The sequence below is a fragment of the Polyodon spathula genome, chromosome 4, assembly GCF_017654505.1.
Source record: "Polyodon spathula isolate WHYD16114869_AA chromosome 4, ASM1765450v1, whole genome shotgun sequence".
Lineage (NCBI taxonomy): Eukaryota > Metazoa > Chordata > Actinopteri > Acipenseriformes > Polyodontidae > Polyodon > Polyodon spathula.
This window is the reverse complement of record NC_054537.1, coordinates 11,709,704-11,729,628: the sequence shown is the minus strand read 5'-3', so window position 1 is coordinate 11,729,628 and position 19,925 is coordinate 11,709,704.

Below are 19,925 nucleotides of genomic sequence, written 5' to 3'. Positions count from 1 at the left end.
TCTATATGAAAAAAAGAGCTGTCAGTGGCACTAATCATTGGTTGTAAATACAAGTATGTTGGGTGTTCGTGGTTGGTAGAGTAAATGCCTGCTTAAAACACTATTAATGTTTAATTAATGTTTTCCTATGATACATTCCTATGAGATATATTTTGTTAAAATAATGTATACCTGAATCACAAAATTAATTCTACTGCATTATTATATTACATTTGCAAATGATAGCTTGTCAGTTTATGCCAGCTCTGATAGATTACCCTCTACAAACCAGCAGTTAAAGGACTATGCAAATTACATGTGAGTTGAATTCTAAAAGTAAATTGACAAAAACGACAGTTTAGTGAATTATCTTGCATATTCACCAGTCATAATCAACAATAAAGAGACAAATGAGCCATGCTTTTCAATCATTCCTGCCCATAAAACAACCCCAAATCAATATCAATGCAATTACTATACAACACAATGACATTTAGTTTCTTATTTGCAAGCACTAACAAAGAACTACCTGTGCAGGCAAATCTCACAGGACAATGAGTAAACATAAAACACAAAACTTAAAAAAAAAAAAAAAAAAAAAAAAAAACTATGAATTCTTCAGAGAGAACATTTCTTAAAGTGGATTACTTTCTAATTATCAAGGTAGGGGGGTGGTTGTGAGAAGAGCAGCAGTAATTATGCTACAGTAAATGTCAAGGTACCAGAATAAATGGCTTAACTTGGCTAGCAAGCATGCATGTTGCATGTTTAAATGAATTCCTTAGCAACTGCTGCTTATAAGTATAGGCTGTATTTAAAATGGACACCATTTCAGGTAATTTCAAGCTCCCGTCCGAATAAATGAAACATTTGCACTCCTGATCAGTCTCATCACTGGTGCATAGGGGGCCGCACGTCAGAATGAAAAAAAGAACACTCCCGCACACTGTGTTTTGCCAAATCTCACTTTTTTATTCTTTAAAAGAAAATAGAACCTAACGCTTCGGTCGTAAGACCATCGTCGGACGTAACAACAAAGAAACACGTACTGTACACTGCTCTTGTGATCTGTTATCCTTCTTGTGCAGCCTCATTAGTTCCAGAAACTAAAAATAATGTTAACCAGTGCCTCAGCAGAAATTTAAAGCCGAATGATGACAATTGTGGCACAGTTGGTTGTCAAGGAAGTTAAAATGATAACCAGTTATGAAAAACAGATATGGTAAGGTTCTGGTGCTTTTACAACAGACTAGCTATAATTTAAAACATAATCATTGATTTCTTTCTGTGGAGACTCACTATGATCCGGCCCTATGTCTCTCACAATTGTGTCAGGTTAAGCATAATGTTGATAAAGAAAATGGAGAATTGAAAATATTGCAACATGTATTTTCAATTACCTGTAATCAAACTGTGCAGGTTTTTAATGTACTGTGTTTTTTTTGTTTAATTTGATCAATTTAACTCTTGCTAATCATCTGGTAATGCATTACTTGCTATGTCTTTTTTTAACATTTCTTTTACAATGTTGTAAAAGAACTGGAAGCTGATATAATGGTGAAACAATACAAATACTTTATTTAGAGTAGGCCTGTTGTTCGTTGATTGCTTTTTTTACACTGTAGCTATTAAATAATAACTTCAATAAAGATCAAGGACTCCTGCTATTTCATTTGTTATGGTTGTCTTCAGAAGATTAATGTATATGTATTGCATCTATATTCAAAGTATTATGAAAGTTGTCCATCTAGTGGTAAAAGAATGGTTTTACAGTTTCATGTGTCAAGTGTAAGATGTGAAACTACAAATTGTTGACTGTTTCTATAGACTATACTGTATTTACCTGACACAACATCCTTACTACAGTACATTATCACTAATTAACAGTGAATATTTTAGTACATCCATAAATGTAAAAGTTGTCATCGTATAACATGTTATACAAATTATTTTGCATTTGTCTGTGAAGTGTCCAATTGCAATCATTTCAGGAAAACATGACCGAATTTATTGAAGTACGTACGTTATGTGGAATGATGAGTCAGGGCTATATTATAATTATGGATGAAATTAACTGGATATAATAATAATCTTTATTTTTATATAGCGTCTTTCATAGTGGAAGACCATCACAAAGTGCTTTACAAGATACGAGACTAGGGTGTGTGAACTGTACATCAGTTGCAAAGTTACATACAACAACGTCTCGCCCAAAAGACGGAGCACAAGGATGTTAAGCGACTTGCTCAGGGTCACACAATGAGTCAGTAGCTGAGCTGGGATTTGAACCGGGGACCTCCTGGTTGTATGTTTCTTTAACCACTGGACCACACAGCCTCCCATAACTTTGCAAAAACTACTTACCACTTCTGATTAAATAGTGTGTGTGGGGTGGGGGGGGATATGCGGAACACTCCCAAGACCATGATGGTTTGTCACCTTGATTTCGTTTTCCTGGACTGCACAAGCAATCTGATGTTTTGAGTAGAGTTTTATCACCGGATAATGGTTGTAGTTTGTCACTGTTATTTTTAACTACTGTTCATATCAGTACCCTAAGTCAAGTTCTAAATAATAGTAGACAGCAACAAATCTGGTGTGCAAAACAAATTATTTCCATGTACAGATATTTGGAGAGTGTGTGAATATCTAATTAGGGATACCTAGAAACCAAAGCACCCATGTTTCTCCCCAATACACACCCACAATCTAAAAAAAGCACAAAGCCCATTATTGCTATAGGGTTGTGACCCTTTTGGAAATGTATCCTAGAAGAGTTCAAAATTGTTTGACCTGAACCCTACCCCTTTGTCACCAATTCATCTTCTACAAATACCTACACTGGGCCATTAAAGGGTACCTCTTTGGAACACTAACACTGCGTTATGACATTTTAGTCTAAGTGATTCATATGCCATAATATTTTACAGCCATTCAATCACCCAAACTGGTTGTAAAATGGAATGTTATCACACATACTTTATGACCTTGAACTTGGAATTTATGAGTCCCACTCCCAGGGGAGATGTTAACAATGATAGTGCTGGTTCAAGAGATTTGGTTCTGGTCCAAAAATGAAAATCCTTTAATGTAAAGTACTAAAGTCAACTGTTTTATGGCTATGTTTCTAAATTAATATACTGTATTTGCTGTAAACCATGTCTAGGATTATAACTGCTAGGTGCCAAGTAAGAGTAATTTTGTTTCAACCCTCAGCTTGTCATCAGTGGTTGCTGGAATTTTATGACAAATTCTTAAAATCCTGGATGAAAAACTATGCCACTATGCTTACAGTGTCTTATCTAGGAGATCACTATGGAGTTTTATATTGGATTTGCTACTTTATGTTGTATGAAGAGATTTGTCTACAGTACTTATGTGGCAGGCTGGTGAGTGGATAGAGGCCCTTAGACAGTCTGCAGTTCAAAAAGTAACAATTTTATTACAAATAAACACAAAAATAAAGTGCACAAGGACAAAATAAAGATCTTTAAACACAAACAGAAAGATAACAAAACTTACAAAAATAAGGTTTCCAGGCTGGGCAACGCCTTCACTGGATTTATCACACAAACACAAACACAAACACAAACCTGCTTCCTCAGCTCCATCCTCCTTAGTGGGAGGCTGAGACCTCCTTTTATGCCAGGTGGCTAAATGATAATATAATAATTACGTTAGTTGATTGCTCCCACCTGGGCAATCAACCTGGGCAGGGAGGAGAATTTAACTCCATCCCTGCCAGTATTTCTAAGGGCAGAGCCCTGCTCTGCCACAACTTACTTGACTATGGTATTGGTATTAATACAGTTGACATGCTAGCTAGAGTAAAAATAACACCGACACGTTACATGTTGTCATGACAATTAAAGCACCAGACTGTGATCAAATTAAAATAATCCTTCCATTGGCTTCTGATCCTGCATGGCTCTTTTGTACAGTGGTGAAGATCTGGATCAGTAAGTCAAGTTTGTGTAATAGGTTGCCTTGCCTTGTTGCACACCTAAGGCTTCACAGATGCACTGTATAGCACAATGTCTGTTTTGTACCCTTCAGAATTACAGATTTCATTTTTTTTGTGATCGATGTGCAAAAGCATAAACACGGCAAAAATATTGCACTCAGATATATACAGTATATTGAGAAATGTGTACGTACCTTGCAAAATCCCAAAAAATCCAGACCATCAGGAAAATGAGTCAAAGTGAGATATATAAATGAATGCGTTCTACTTGTAGCATCAAAATGCCCCCCCCCCCCCCCCCCCCCCCCCCCCACACACACACACACACACAGTCTAGTGGTTTTCTGGAAATGCTGCTATTTTATTAAATAGTTAAAACTCTGTGTTTTTTCTCTGTTTAGCTTGTTTTTGTAGTTTTTGCATACCTTTATTCATTCTTTAATTTCGGCATTATGTTTCGGGAAGAGGGTGACATTAGTTTAATATGGACAAAAAATAATGCAAGACAGCTGTCGCCTGGAAGGGGCCAAAACCAAATTGCTTGTTCAGTATCTTTTAGTATCAGCCAGAGATGCATCAATATTTTTTTTAATTCATATATAACAATCGATATGCCATGATCATTTCAAAGCATCAATCATTTGTTTACAGAAAATTATTAAACTTCCTTGCCCATTCAAAAGCAGGCTGACATGTTCACAGAAACAAGCACAGTGTGTCAGTCTGGGTACCAAATACAAGCAACACAAAATAATAACCTGGTTTTATCATCATGTTCAGGGTGCCATAAACACAGTATAGTCTAATCCACCTTGGCAAAACAGCTTACTTAAGTGCTGCTATGGAAATTAATACATTTCAATAAAACTAAACCTTTTTTATTATATAAATCTTGTCCTTCACACCCATGTGAAGTAATTCATTCAGATTTTTGTTTCTAAATAAATGTTTTTGTTTCACACAAATTTATATATTTCACAGCATAAATATTACACAGATCCATGTTGCACAGACACAATTCTGTACTCAAGCATTCATGATGGCTTACTATAGGTTAATGAAAATAATGAATGCTTATGTTTATCATTGAGAAATCACAACAATATCCTGTCTGATGTAATGCCCATAAGGATAATAAATAACACATTTTTCATAAGCGTATTAAACAGATTTACAAGCAAACATTGACAAAGCAAGCCGATTAGTGTAGCCTCTGATTTCCCACGTTAACTTAATACACTTATTGTGGAGCGTTATCCGTTAGTACACTGCAATTAGCACTAAAGTTCTAGTTTAATTAATGATCCCAATGAACTCGTCAGCTTTTGGTACACTGCAATTGGGATCATCAGTTGTACGAACATGAGCCCAAGCAAGTGAATTAAACTCACTTACTACCCCTGCTGGGTGCATCCAGTGTACTAAAATTGGTACCCTGCAATTGACCAATTCTCTCCTGATTTGTTCCTGTAATTTAGCAGGGTTTTTCAGAACACCAATGTTTATGCATTGTTCATAAATCACCCTATAGATAAGGTCATGTTTAGATCTACTTTCTTGCCTGTATCCACACTATATTTATTCAGGAAGGGGTTGTTTTCTATAGCCACGGATTATGTGGGTCAGATTTGCAAAATACCTGTAGCAAGAGATCATTAAAAGAAATGTTTCCTTCTTGTTGGGGTAATGGTGTGTTTAAAGATTGCCATGACATGGGCTGACCTTTTCTAAGCAGGTGTTTTTTTCCTGGGACCTGCATATCCTACTGTTGTGGAGGCTGACAATAAAGTTAGAATGGTAGAATGTGTTCAATTCATTTAGTAGATGTAGTATGTGTACTGTAGAGAGATACCTTCTGGCATGAGAGAAGGTACTTAAAAACAGCTTAATCATAAAAATCTATATTCATGTTTTTTTTTTTTTTTCTGGTAAATCAATTATTATTTATTTCAAATTCTTTCTGTTTTTTAAACTAAGTTCCTTCTTAGCATTTTCATTAGTGTATGAGTCAGGAGAAAAAAGTACCTCATATGTACATTTGTTCTGGGATCAGATAAAGTGAATCCTATGTCATCTGGTGTTGCACTGTAATTTCAACATTGTGCAAGTTAAATTTACTGTATTACAACATTTTACTGCCTGGTTACCAATTATGTAATATCATAAGTTCATTGCCTGAACAAGAAGCATGCATGTGGCACAATGCAATTGTCTCAAACAAGTGCTACTATTGAAGACAATAACTTTTGAAGACAATAACTGAGTACAATAAAGAGTAGAGATTGATATATAAAGATATGCGGTGATAATGCGGTAACAAGTTTCACCTGAAATAAAGACAGCATTCTTATCAACCTTAGTAAATGCTAAGCCTTCAAATGATTACAACCAAAATACCACATTTTAAATGTATACCTTTTGTTAATTGTAGCTCTTTATGTTAATTGTGCAGTTTGTGTGGTTTTATTATGTCCTTCATAAGTAGAATGTTATGAAAAGAAACGTTAAAATATTGATTTAACATTAAAGAAAAAAAACTTTCATAATTTTTTTGGTTGAGATGCACATTCAGGATTAAAAAGCAAGTGCGTAAAATCTTGATTGTATTGAAACATGAAAGCAATACCAATCTCACCACATTTAACTGGGTTTCTTATCACATACAAAATACAGGGGATTTCCCTTTAACCATTGTTATTAAGCAAGGAGAGCTAAATCCACAAGGGGGCACTGTTGGATAAGAGTATTTTTGTTATAATATTGTATTTTATTTTATTTTATTTTTTATTGCCGTGTTGGAACTAGTATCCAAAATGTTAGTTTGATTGTTTGGAATTTGTAGCTATTTTTTGTTACTATCATGTATTTACTTCCAGTCTAGTTGAATTCAGTTATTCTCTACTTATAACCAGTAGCTGTCACAAACATCTCCCACTCATCTTTCAATTTTATCTTGGCATTTTCACAAGTTCTATATAAAGCCTCGAAATTAATTCAGTATTGCTTTTTGTTAAATGCCACAATACAGATGGGCTTGAAAAACAAGCTTTGCATGTGCAAAAGTCACAGGGCAAATCAAAAGTATAAGTCATGAAAATGTTCATTGATAAGAGGTATGGACTTAAAGTTCAATGAGAAAAGACTTAAGAAGAGAATTGAGCTGTTCACTAACTTTGCTTTGAATAAATAAAATACTTTTGAACATACAATTACATTTCTGGTATACTCTGAGGAGTCTCTTCTCAAAAGATTAGCATGAGCCGTGATTTGGTTTACACTATAAACCAAGGCTAATCTCATTCTCCAAAATCTACATGAAACTGTACATTCTTTTGATATTTTTGTATCGAATCGACATATGCAAAAATGTCATAGTTGATATCTGCTCAAAAGCATTTTCTATGTACAAAAATGGTCAAATTAGCATAAAGGGTTCAATCATATAAAGATTAATTACATAAAACCATGTTTTTTTTAAAAAAAAAACACTTGTGGTTTAAGCTTGAAGCTTGATTCAAGCCCAGACTGCCTATGAGTCTCCACTAGAGTGCTGGCGACTTGGCTGCTGCAGAACCATTTTTTGCGTTATTTACTAAGCTGTAGTGACCAGATCAATGGATTGCTTCTCTTCTCTGCTGCTCCCTGTGGAGCAACCCCTGTGGAGCAACTGGAGGTGTTACTCAAAGCAATCAATCTATGTTGCATCTGGAGCCATTGGCAAGTGAATAAGTAGCAGGGCCAAGCTTAGGTTATTCAGGCTTCAATAAATGAGATTACAGCTATGGCCAAAAGTTTTCCATCACCTGAAAAACTATATGAACATAATTTAGATTTTATTTAACACCATGTAATCAAAGAAACTACAAAATGACAGCCATAATAGTAGTAAAGTATTTCCTGTTAGATTTTGAAATGTCACATTTTTCAATTTGTCAGGTTTGCGTTAAGTATATGGAAAACTACAAAGCGATATTTAATTCAATATGTTAACGTTATTCAGCAGGATTATTTTGACTTTATGAAGCAAAAATAGTTAATTCTATAGGGTGGTGCAAAACTTTTGGCCATAGCTGTAAAGCTTGTGTCCTCTAGGGGTCTCTCTACCCTAACCCACAGATGGTCAAGGAATTGCTTCATTTTGGTCTTTCTTTGTACTTTACCGGCTATCTTAACATTTGATACTGTAGGAGGACTTGGTCGTACTGTATCTGATCCAATGGAAGGCACTTATTTATTTTTGCCCACCATTAAGACAGCAGGACGCTGGCCAGCAGTGGCATGGGAAGTTGGAAGACATGTAGCCATGTGTGGCAAGCTCTGTTTTAATGTTTGACTAAACCTTTCCACTTCTTCATTGATAATAAGCTGTAGTGGCACGCTCAGCACCTCTAGCACTCCAAAAAGTCTGAAAACACATGGGAAATAAACTGAAACCATTATCTGCCCAATGGTGAGTGTTAAGTCCCAAAGGGAAAACAACTGCTCCAGCTTATCCATGACAATCTTATGTGATCACTGTTCAATTGCAAAAACGTCAGCCGCTCTGAAAGTAGATCATACACCACTGTCAAATACTTGTGCACCATGTAGTTCCCTATATATATCCACATGGAAAAATACCTTAAGAGGGTCCTTGGCCTTCTTTGGCCACCATTGGCTAATGTAGTCTCGCACAGTAGTAAACAGGGGATCATTTGCAGACCCCAGCTCAATTTTTTTTCCAGAGAGATAGCCAAGGAGTGGTACAACATCATCAGTGGGGTGCGCTGACCATTTCTAAATTCTTCATGGCTTGTGTCATGTTCCGCAAGTGGATAGCAGAGTAGCTAATACCTGGTGATCAAATGTGATGTAGCAGCCATACAGGTAGGCACACCAGTGTTCGCAGGCCTGCAGAATAGTTTTAATCAGCAAAACTCAAAGATCATGACGCAAAGGCCACGGTGCTGCTTAGATAGTACTGCTCATTTGCCAGTTGAGAAGCATTCTGAGGCTCTGGTAGATCTAATATAGCCTGAACATTGAAGACCAGGGATTGGATAATGATGTACAGAGTGATTCTAAACCACAAGAAGAATACATTAGGTATGATATCTGTCATACTTTAGATCAGAATATCGTTAGAAAGATGCTACTCTACAGGCTAGGGCTTCCCAGATTTTCTTGGCTAAAGGCCCCCGTGACATGTGGTATCCTGACTGAGGACCTGATTTGCAGTGCGCAGGTATAGAGGTGATTAGAGTGTTCAGGAATAACAGACACAAGACAGTTCACGGTGAAAAACAGCTCTTTTATTTGGCTGGGTTGTGTGCTCACAACTCTTAAATAATAATAATGCCCTACACAGCAATATGTATGACATAGTTAACACTAGAAAGACCAGAGATATACTCATACCTAGAAGCCCCGCAGCAGTCTTTCTGACGGCTGTATTCAAAACACTGTAAATAGTATAACGAAAGGAGAAACAGTCGGATGTAATTTGTTTTTTTTAATTATTTTATTGAGTACGCCACAAACATCTGAACAACCGAAGCGCATATATATATATCTGAACAGATATCTAACTAGACATTGGTTTACAACATACGGTACATATTTATAAAACTGAAACAATAGCAATACATTTTCTACATTTCAACTTTTCGACAAAAGGGTATTCCTTCACAGGAGTCTAAGGCTGTTCACAATCAACACAGATAATGCATTCTCCATGCCGCCTTTCTGCACAGGGCACAGCTGTCCAAAGTTTTATTTTTATAGCTCTTGCCAACCTGGCATTGGCATCTCTTGCGGCTCTCAGTGGGGTTGCCAGCTTCAGCTGTGGGTACACGCTTGGCAGTCTCCCTCTGTTCCAAATGCTTCTTGCGAAGTTCCTGTGCTAACTGTAAAATATATTCACCCCTTGATAAATTCTTCTGTGTGCATTCTTTGTAAAGTACTCAGGAGTTGATGGCTGCTACGTCCAATACATTGTAAAACACCTGAACAGACCACCGTGACATCTGATCCAAAACATCAACTCCATATTTTGTTGCGTAGTAAAACTCCACGGTCTTTGGTATTTATTTTCACTAGTCCCAATGCTAATTGACTGACCAAAGCAGCACAGCTGGCAAGCAGACGCCAGCCTTCAAAAGGCTGATTGAAAAAAATAAACTGTCAGTCATTCACTCAGTCAGAGAATACAGACTAATCTGATTACAGCTAAACACACTGCAGACTGGTAAATAAAAATAATAAAGTAGAATACCGTTCTGTATAATCAAAATACAATTGTTTTCTGTGTCCGTCAATGTGACTGCTCTTAGGTATAATGTGATATATTTAGTTTATTTCTGAACTCTGACGTTTCATGCTTTGTGAGAACATTTAATACATACGGACAGAAAGGTACATGAACACGCAACCCCACATGTGTTACACGACTGGAGAAAATTACATTTTAAACCAAAATGACCACCGCAGATCTTCTAGTGTTAAACCACAGGGTTCAGTCCTGAAATAATAATACTAATAATGACACACACTTTATACACACACGATCAAAGGTCCAGAAGTGAGTGCTCCTTGTGCAAGTGCTGATTTAACACAACAATCGGGGACAACAATAGTGCAGTGTAGTCTGGGTGTGATGCTGGCTTAAAGTAACAGCTCCCGGATATTAAGCCATCTAGAATAACAAATAACAACAGTTACACAGACAGACAAGAAAAGGCTAAACGCTCACGGTACTTTTTCACTCGTACATCCTTTACAGGTCTTTCCATAACCATAACAAAGGGACAGATTGCTTTGCCACATCCCCTGATATACCTTCAGTCATGCCCACTTTGGTAGCGAGTGCACACATATCCTTCAATCCATGACTGACACATCATCTGCCACATTAGGGCGATGACTTCTGGTATTGCGATTCCGCCACTCTTTCTGGATGGCCGACTTCCGACTGATGCTGGAATGAACTGCCAAACCATCCATTCCGGGACACACTGTTCCTGTTAAACAGCACCCTCACATGTCAGGAGGGAGATTGTTGACTAGGATTCATTCGCTCTCGTTCACAGGACCCCAACCCGAAGTTTAGATTTTGATACCTTTAGTGGGAGAGGTTGTTCGTTTGTACCGGTAGTACTACTGCTCTCATTATGATTAGTGTCATTTCTCTTTTGAGAAACCACGCCATAGAGCGTGTACTCCTTTACACTGTGTGACTGCAAATTCAACATTAACCCACCTGTAAACGTAAGTTTTGAGCGTTATGAGTTATTGTATTTATGTAAGGGGAAGAAAATATATTACAAACTTTTACAGAACTGTTTATTTAAATAAAAAAAAAAGATGTTATTAATGTCTATTTTGTTTGCCTTCAATTACTGCCTTTTGTTGTATAATGGTACATGCTGTTAGCGTGGGCACAAGCTGACGTCAATGTTGCGTTCAGAATAACTCCAAGCAGCTAAAAGTAGCATTTGTGTAAATTAATTGGTCACCCTGTCTGGAGAAAATTGCTTTGTCAAGGGTCATTTGGGAGAGAACATTTTTCTACGTGCTACGGTTCTCTGAAACTATCTCACAGCCCCCAATTTGGGAACCCCTGGTTGCAAAGTATATGCATTGGCTAACATGCTTACTCAAATGATGTACTGCTTTAATGCAGTATGGTATCAGCATTCTCAACAGCCAGTTTATGGAAATTAATTGTCATTGCCTATGTTCTCCATATGATTGAATATTTTTTTCTGGCTGAGCAGTGTCTAATGAGACCTTTCCACACTCTCCAATCATTATGTAGATTAAATAATTATTCAGTCATTGTAACTGTGAGATACATCCCTGAGTATACAATAATGGAGTAGACAACTGATGCATCTCAAAAGTGCGAACCACAAAACAGAAATGAAGGGATTCCAGCCAAGTTAGAATAATGTCACTTTATATACAAACCATACTTAATGGGAAATCTTGGGTATTGGCACAACCATAGCAATTGTTTAGATTCCAAATTAGTGACAATTCACCTATGGCACGTATACAGATGGCACATCTTACAGTTGAAGAGAGTATGGGGGGCATCAGATTTTTTATTTTTTTTTGTTCTTCAACCATTCAGCCATGGCCGAAATTAATTGGTTGTGTCAATATGTGTTTATTATCTTTTGAAAATGGGAATTTAAGGTTTGTGTATTTTTATGATAATTGTTATTATTAGGAATCTTAAAACATCTCAAATCTGTTAACAGAAAGATAGAAGACCCAAAAATGGAAATGGTAACGATAAGACAGAAGGCATAGTATTTAATTTAAGTAAAACTTTAACCACATCCCAAAAATCAGCACTGAGTAAAGGATTTAAGTTTATACCGACTAAATAATACATCGATAAAGATACATCGATAGAGACGCATGAGATTAGCAGAATATTTTTTCAATGAAAATATCTCAGATTCAGAGGGTAATTATGAGCATGTGATTAAGGTTAATAATACAAGCATTTGGACGGATGGAAGAGATAAATGGTTAGATATGCATATTGACGTAGTTAAACAAGAAATAATAGCAGAACTAAAGAAAAAATGTAAACTTAATTTACTAATCTTGAAGAACAAGCTATGACTGAGTTATTAAACAATAATAATAATAATAATAATAATAATAATAATAATAATAATAATAATAATAATAATAATAATAATAATCTTTGTTTTATATAGTGCCTTTCATAAAGGATTATCACAGTGCTTAACAAGGCAAGGAAAGACAAGTAAAATAGCAATAAACCAAAACTCATGACCTATACAGAATTGGATACAAACTACTAACAACATTAAAAATCAAGAAAATAAAAACAACTAAGAATCTAAAAGAACGTCAATTTAAATAAATGTGTTTTAAGGCAAGATTTAAAAACAGACCGAGACTCAGAAACTCGAATCCCGAGCGGGAGGGAGATCCACAGTCTTGGTGCACAGCATGAGAAAGCCCTATCCCTGTTCACAGCTTGGTTAAAGGAACAGTTAGGAGACCAGCATCGGCAGACTGTAGAGCGAGACAAGGACAGCGCTCCTTCAGCTTAACGGCTCTGACTCCTTAAAAAGCTCTCCCAGCTCTAGTGCGTCGCTCATTTTAAATCAGCTCTCAAGACCCACCTGTTCTTTCTTGCTCTTTAAGTCTGATATCTGCTAGTAGCTGCTGTTACTATTTCATGTATTATGTTACTATCATGTGTTATGCACTTTCCGCTTTATTTAGTGTACTATTTCATGTATTATGCTACTAGTATGTACTTTCCATTGTATTTAATGTATTATGCTTTTTTTTTTTTTTTTTTTTTTTTTTTTTTTTTTTACTGTGTGTCATGTATTATGCATTTCTCTGTATTTGAAGTATTATGGATTTTCTTGTTACTACATCTTGAAAAGCGCTTTGTGATGGTGGTCCACTATGAATGGCGTTATATAAAATAAAGATTGATTGATTGTTTGATGTCTGAGCTGGCATCAGTTAGATGTAGTTTTTCTGCAACCTGAAACAATGGTTACTGACATTAATATACTGTAATATACTGGGTAGGTTAAATCCCAGTGGAAAGCAGCATGCTCTCTCCAGGATTCGAATGTTGGTTGAGAGTGAGTTCAGCATGCACATACATGCAGGTATATATATTTTTGGGAAAGAGGTGTGGCTATTTGTCTCTTTACAAATAGGGGTGGCACCATTGTGTAGTGGGCAACAAAGGCAATCAAAGGTGGGTGCGTACCCCTGAATATATATTATTCACTTCATGACAAGCAATCACAACCTCTTCAAGACAATGACTGTAAGGTCAGCCTTGCACCTCCCAGAACCACATTGTGCCGGCTCATACAACCCCCCCAAAATAGAGTCTGGCTGCATGACTGCAAAGAATAGACTACAATGTTGTGTAATGTTGTTGAAGCTGACACCCTGGGATCCTTCAAGAAGCTGCTTGATGAGATTCTGGGATCAATAAGCTACTAACAACCAAATGAGCAAGATGGGCCGAATGGCCTCCTCTCGTTTGTAACCTTTCTTATGTTCTTATGTTCTAATAGTTTAAACAGTATACCTTGACAAAAATATCATTACACTGGGCTGTGTGTTTGTATTACATTTATTATGGGTCCATCAACAAGATATTCAGGCCAAGCATTAGATTTACTGCTCTGTGTATTTTTCTTCAAAGGATTTGATACAACTTTTTTCAAACCAATCTGCAAGACAATGTTCTGAGCTGTATTTTTACAATGCTACAGAAGTATTTAGCAATACTCCTTATTTACTAGTGCTTAACCTCAGAACTGCAATAAAATATGTTTGACAGAAACTGATTATTATCCTCTAATGAACGAACAATACAATATCATGTATAAACAAACACATCCTAATTGGTCTAACAACGTAATATTCATATAACAGATTGATTCAGAGCAGTAAGCAATGGTGTGATATCTTTAATATGTATACACTTAATTTCTTTACAGTCTCTTACATCCTTTCAGATTTAAAATATATTGTTATGTATATTGTTCTTGCTTTGATTGAACATTTAACACTAAAAAATAATTTTCTCTCAAGCAATAGTGTTCTAATAAATGAGACAAATTGGCCAATAGAGGTCTCTAAAACACAGTGCTTAGAAAATGTTTATTTTTCAAGAATGTAGGGCATAGGATTGCTCCAGTTGTTTCCATTCCCCTTGATGCTGTACACTACACTTTTTAAAAAGGTGATTGTTTTTGCTTCAAATGTAAGAATATACATAAGTCATTAATTTTTCTTGTGGAAAGGGACGTTTTCATATGAATGAAACTCATTTAAATAATAACCAATTGTGTCAAAGTGGTTGCAGTGTACAGGTGCAGGAGTGATGTGACGTGTAATCAGGAGACATACAGTTGTAATCCACTCAGAGCAGGCTTTAATTATAATCCTGGTCTGGTGACCAAAGAATATATCCAGACAGTACACAAAAATGTGTAAAGCACTGGTATAAAATGAACGGGTTGCAGTCCCAGATAATAATAACAGTTCCATACACAATACACCAACATGGTCACCAGCCCAGGGTGCATGCTGCAGTGCTCATGGTACAAATACAATTGGTGATGCAGGTGCGGTGATGCTCCGGGTTTTTGCTGGCTTCTGGCGACAGCTCCGGAACGTTTTAGCCGTCTACTAATAACAATAACAAACAATTAGCGACAAACAAACAAAACAATCACAATACTGTTTCGCACATGGGTCCCTCCGGGTCATTCGTTAACCATAAACAAAAGAACAGATCACTCTGTTCTCTTTACTTAGCGCCCTCACATGTTGGGAGGGAGATTTACCACCAAGAATCATTCTATTTCTGTCTCACCCATGCTAATACTTTCAAAAGTAAGACTACACTTCTTCTGCTTGGTGTGACACTTAATACTAGTCCTAATATTGCATAGAATATAAGGAAGCATTAACAAGAATGCACTCCACTTTTTAGCACAGAAAATAAACTGGTACAGTAGCGTTACATGTGGTTGTAGCTAATACAGTGATTCCATAATGTTGCACATACATTCAATATATATGTCTTAAATGTGCAGTAATGAAAAAACAAACCAAAAAAGCAAACAAACAAACATGTGTTTTTGCAAACATGTGTGTTCATTTTTAAACAAAAGTAATCTGGAGAGTGACATTTTTCCCATCCCTTCATGACCCCTTAAGGGCTTTCTTTCCTATCAGTCACCAATGAGCTGACCCTTTTGACCCTAAAGACACTGCTGGGGTGAAGTGACCTAGGAAATTAAGCAGTAATAGACTCCCTGGAAGGCAAGTCAAGGAAACAGAGATATTCTGCAAGTTTCAAATGTAGTCCTAGATCCCATGTTTTAAAACGAAGCATACGTGTTTGATCACATGTATTTGTTTCAGAGCTACACATTTGAGACTTACATAGTGTAGGGTTTTGCATAGTGGGTAACATTTCTGGAACTATTTTGTCAGCTACAATCACTTTAAAGTATTGTAGGAGAATGTTTAAGCCATTATTGTTCACATGTCCAAAAACAATCCCCAAAAGTGTTATATACTTCATGTACTTTATTTTATATTTAACAGGCTAAAAATATATATTCTATATAATTAGATTATGTCATGTCTATGTTTTGTATCATTTCCCCCAATCAGCATTACGTCCACTTCTACAGCTTTATACTGCATTTTCATTTCCTCTCTTGCTTTCTTTTAGGACTGCTGAAAAAAAGTGGCAGTTAGGAAGATATGGCACAAAGCCACTGATCCCTCAAGTATTTATAACTTTAAATTGGATAATTAGATTATAACAAACCCTGTACATCAAACAAGTACTATCCAGTAGTCAAGTTCAGTTACAAAAACATAAAACTGAAATACCTAACACCGCAAAATGAAGGAACGTTTGCAATGAATTCGTTAAAATTTTTTAACTGAAAACAAAATTCACGCATGAAACACCATGTTTTAATGTTAAAAAATATTTTACATTCAGCATTTAAGAAGGTTAACAGCTGCATATGCTGCTGTCCAAATAAAAGCATGGCTTTAATTTTTCTTCTTGGTGCATATATTATTTGTAATCTTTGACTATTTCAAGTAGGAGCAGAAACATATCTACTGGTATTTGTCTCACTGACCAATGGCGACTATACACCTTGCAAGTCTTAACCACTGCATAAAGAGCCATGCTCCACTGCACTAGCAGTTTCAGAGCAGTAACCTTGTTTCAGCAGCAAGGCTCACAATCTGTATCAGCATTGCATCACATCTTCCTTCACTTATCCTGTGCAATTGACTGTGGCCGGTCTTATCTGAGTCAAGGAACCTATGTAGCAGGTTAGAGGTTTATCATGTGCCGGCCACAGCTCTGACAGTTATAGAAATGTAATAGACACATTAGCTTGTAGTCTTGCTATGCTTCATTATAGCGTGGTGTAAGACCAAACTATAATGGACTATACGACACCAAGGAAAATTTAACAGAACTGTAGGACACAGAAGCTTTAACTATGTTAGCATACATTTCAGTCCAAACTAGGGGCATGCTGAGGAATAAGCACAAACAAGCACCGTTTATGGCAGTTTTCCTGAGTTTAGTACACAAGTAAAAAATCATGTTATACATAATCAAAACTATCTATTTTTGTACAAATGTATTAAATATCTGTTGGATGTGTGCTTTCTCCACCCACGCAAATGAGCTAATTCATATTTAAAGATGGAAAGAGCCACATCAGAACACCTGAGAATGGGATGTATTGGAAAGATTGCTGTTAAATGTTTTCACTGCTTTTCAATGGGCCATTACAAGCAAAAGAATGAGGTACTATTTTGATTTCATAGCTGCAAAGGCATTGAAATGGAGTTCAAACAATCTTTTGGCACCACTCGAAGTTTCCAGTTTGGGGGGTGACTATTATACAAGTATTAAGACGTAAACTTTTGACCGCACTACAACATCCTTTTCTTCCCCTCCTCATCCCTCTCTCTCCATTCCTCTGGAATCTACCACACTCTCTCCCTCCTCAGCCAAGAACCCTGGACCCCTGCCTCACCTACTCCCAGCACATCTCCACGCTAGCATGCACCTGCCGATTCTTCCTGAGCAACATACAAAGAATCTGACCCTTCCTCACCAACTACTCCACACAACTCCTCATCCAGGCCCTGGTACTCTCCCATCTAGACTACTGCATACTCCCTCCTGGCCAGTCTCCCTGCATCTGCCACCCATACACTCCAGCTCATCTAAAACTCTGCTGGTGTTCTCTCTGCCTAGCTTCTCCCATGCTACTCCACTGCTCTGCTCACTCCACTGGCTCCCAATCACTGCTCACATCCACTTCAAGACTCTTGTACTTGCCTACCAATGCCTTGACCAGTCTGCACCCAACTACCTCTAGACCCTCATCTCTCCCTACACCCCCACTGAAATTTTCATTCCACCAGCAGTAGAAGACTGGCTGTATCTCCGCTACGCTCTCCTGCTTCCAGAGCACAACCTTCTTTCGGATGTCAGGACTGTCCCGTCCCTGACCACCTTCCGGCTCCTCCTCCTCAAGACACCTGTAAAACTCAGCTCTTCCCTGCTGGACAATATAGCACTCTGCCTTTAATGCATTTTAACTTGCACTTATCTGCTCCCTATTCTACTGTATTTAATCCTGCACTTAACCCTTTTTGTAGTATTTTGTATTTCACCTGCACTCGCATCTATCCCTGATGTAACTATCAACGCTGTTATCTGCTCTTGAAATGTTCGATATCAAATTGTACTGTATTTTGTATTTGCTCTTATTAGGACTGAAGTCAATTGTATTTTGTATCTTGCTCTTAATTGTACTGTAATTCTTGATATGTATTATGTGTATTATATACTGTAAATTGCCCTGGGTAAGGCGTCTGCTAAGAAATAAATAATAACATAATTTTCCTGTAGTATTCTGGGAAACAAAGATGCAAGCGGTCCTTTTTCATTGCAGAGAATGAGGACTCATTAGGGGCTGTAGAAAATAGAGGAAACCAAATTCAGCTAAGATAAATATGATCTGAATGAGACTTCCCATTTTAATGAAGTTAGTTAACTTAGTTTGCTGTATAAAATAGCAAATTAGTAAATTATCCCCAGTCAGTCTTCTGCAAACTCCCAGAGAGAGTGAATGAAAGAAGATCCATAGCCTATCTACCAGGATCGATCCTTTCTGAGGAAACTGGGAAAGTATTCAGTACGGTGGCTCGGTAGAACCTTCAGGCTTACTGCAGTCCCTCCTATTTGGCTAGATTCCATTATGTTTACTGTAATTAATTTAGCTTGGAATATTTAAATCTATAGAGCCTAACCCCAGGCAGCTGAATTGAAGAATTTAGATTACATGTACCTAGGGCGAGACAAGGGCAAATGTGTTCCAGACTTAAGTAATAATGGAGCAGCAGGAACCATTCCTTAAATTGTTTAGATAGTAATTATTTCTGTCTTTGTTGTTTCATCATTTGTTCATAATTTCAGAAATTAGTTGTAGCATTCAAAAGAGAAGCTAATTTAGGTGACATTTTAGTTCACAGTAAACATAAAAGAATAATTGACAGAATAGGTTCTACAAATACTTGCACTAGTACATGTAAATACATGGACAAAAGTAAAAACAAAATTAAACATAAGAACAACACATATCCACTAAAAACTAATACCTACTGTAAAAATAGCAATGTTGTTTATGGAATATCCCGTGAAAAATGTGATAAACTAAAATATGTTGGAGAGACTGGAACAACTTTATATAAAAGGATTCAGAACCACCTTTCATTAATTAGAAATAAAAAATGAATGAACCAATAGTACAGCGGCTCAGTGCAGAGGCTGTTGTTGACCTCCTAATGGAGTCTAACTGAGAGGGTGATTTTGTGCCTGATGACTCTGGTAGTGAGTATGTACAGAGTGACTCTTCCTCCAGTAGATTCCCCTACCTGAACCAGGTATAGTAGGTCCTGGACCAAGAGGTGGTGGATTTCAGCCACTCTAAGATTGGAACACCCCCCCCCCCCCCCCCCCCAAACAACATCCAGCCTCAAATTCCACCTGTTTCTGGCACACCAGGTACCAGGGTGAACATCATTGATGACTTTTTTGAGTATTTGGTTATTCAGACCAATTTGTATGCCCAGCAATACACAAGAACATAAGAAAGTTTACAAACGAGAGGAGGCCATTTGGCCCATCTTGCTCGTTTGGTTGTCAGTAGCTTATTGATCCCAGAATCTCATCAAGCAGCTTCTTGAAGGATCCCAGGGTGTCAGCTTCAACAACATTACTGGGGAGTTGATTCCAGACCCTCACGTTTCTCTGTGTAAAAAAGTGCCTCCTATTTTCTGTTCTGAATGCCCTTTTGTCTAATGTCCATATGTGACCCATGGTCCTTGTTTCTTTTTTCAGGTCGAAAAA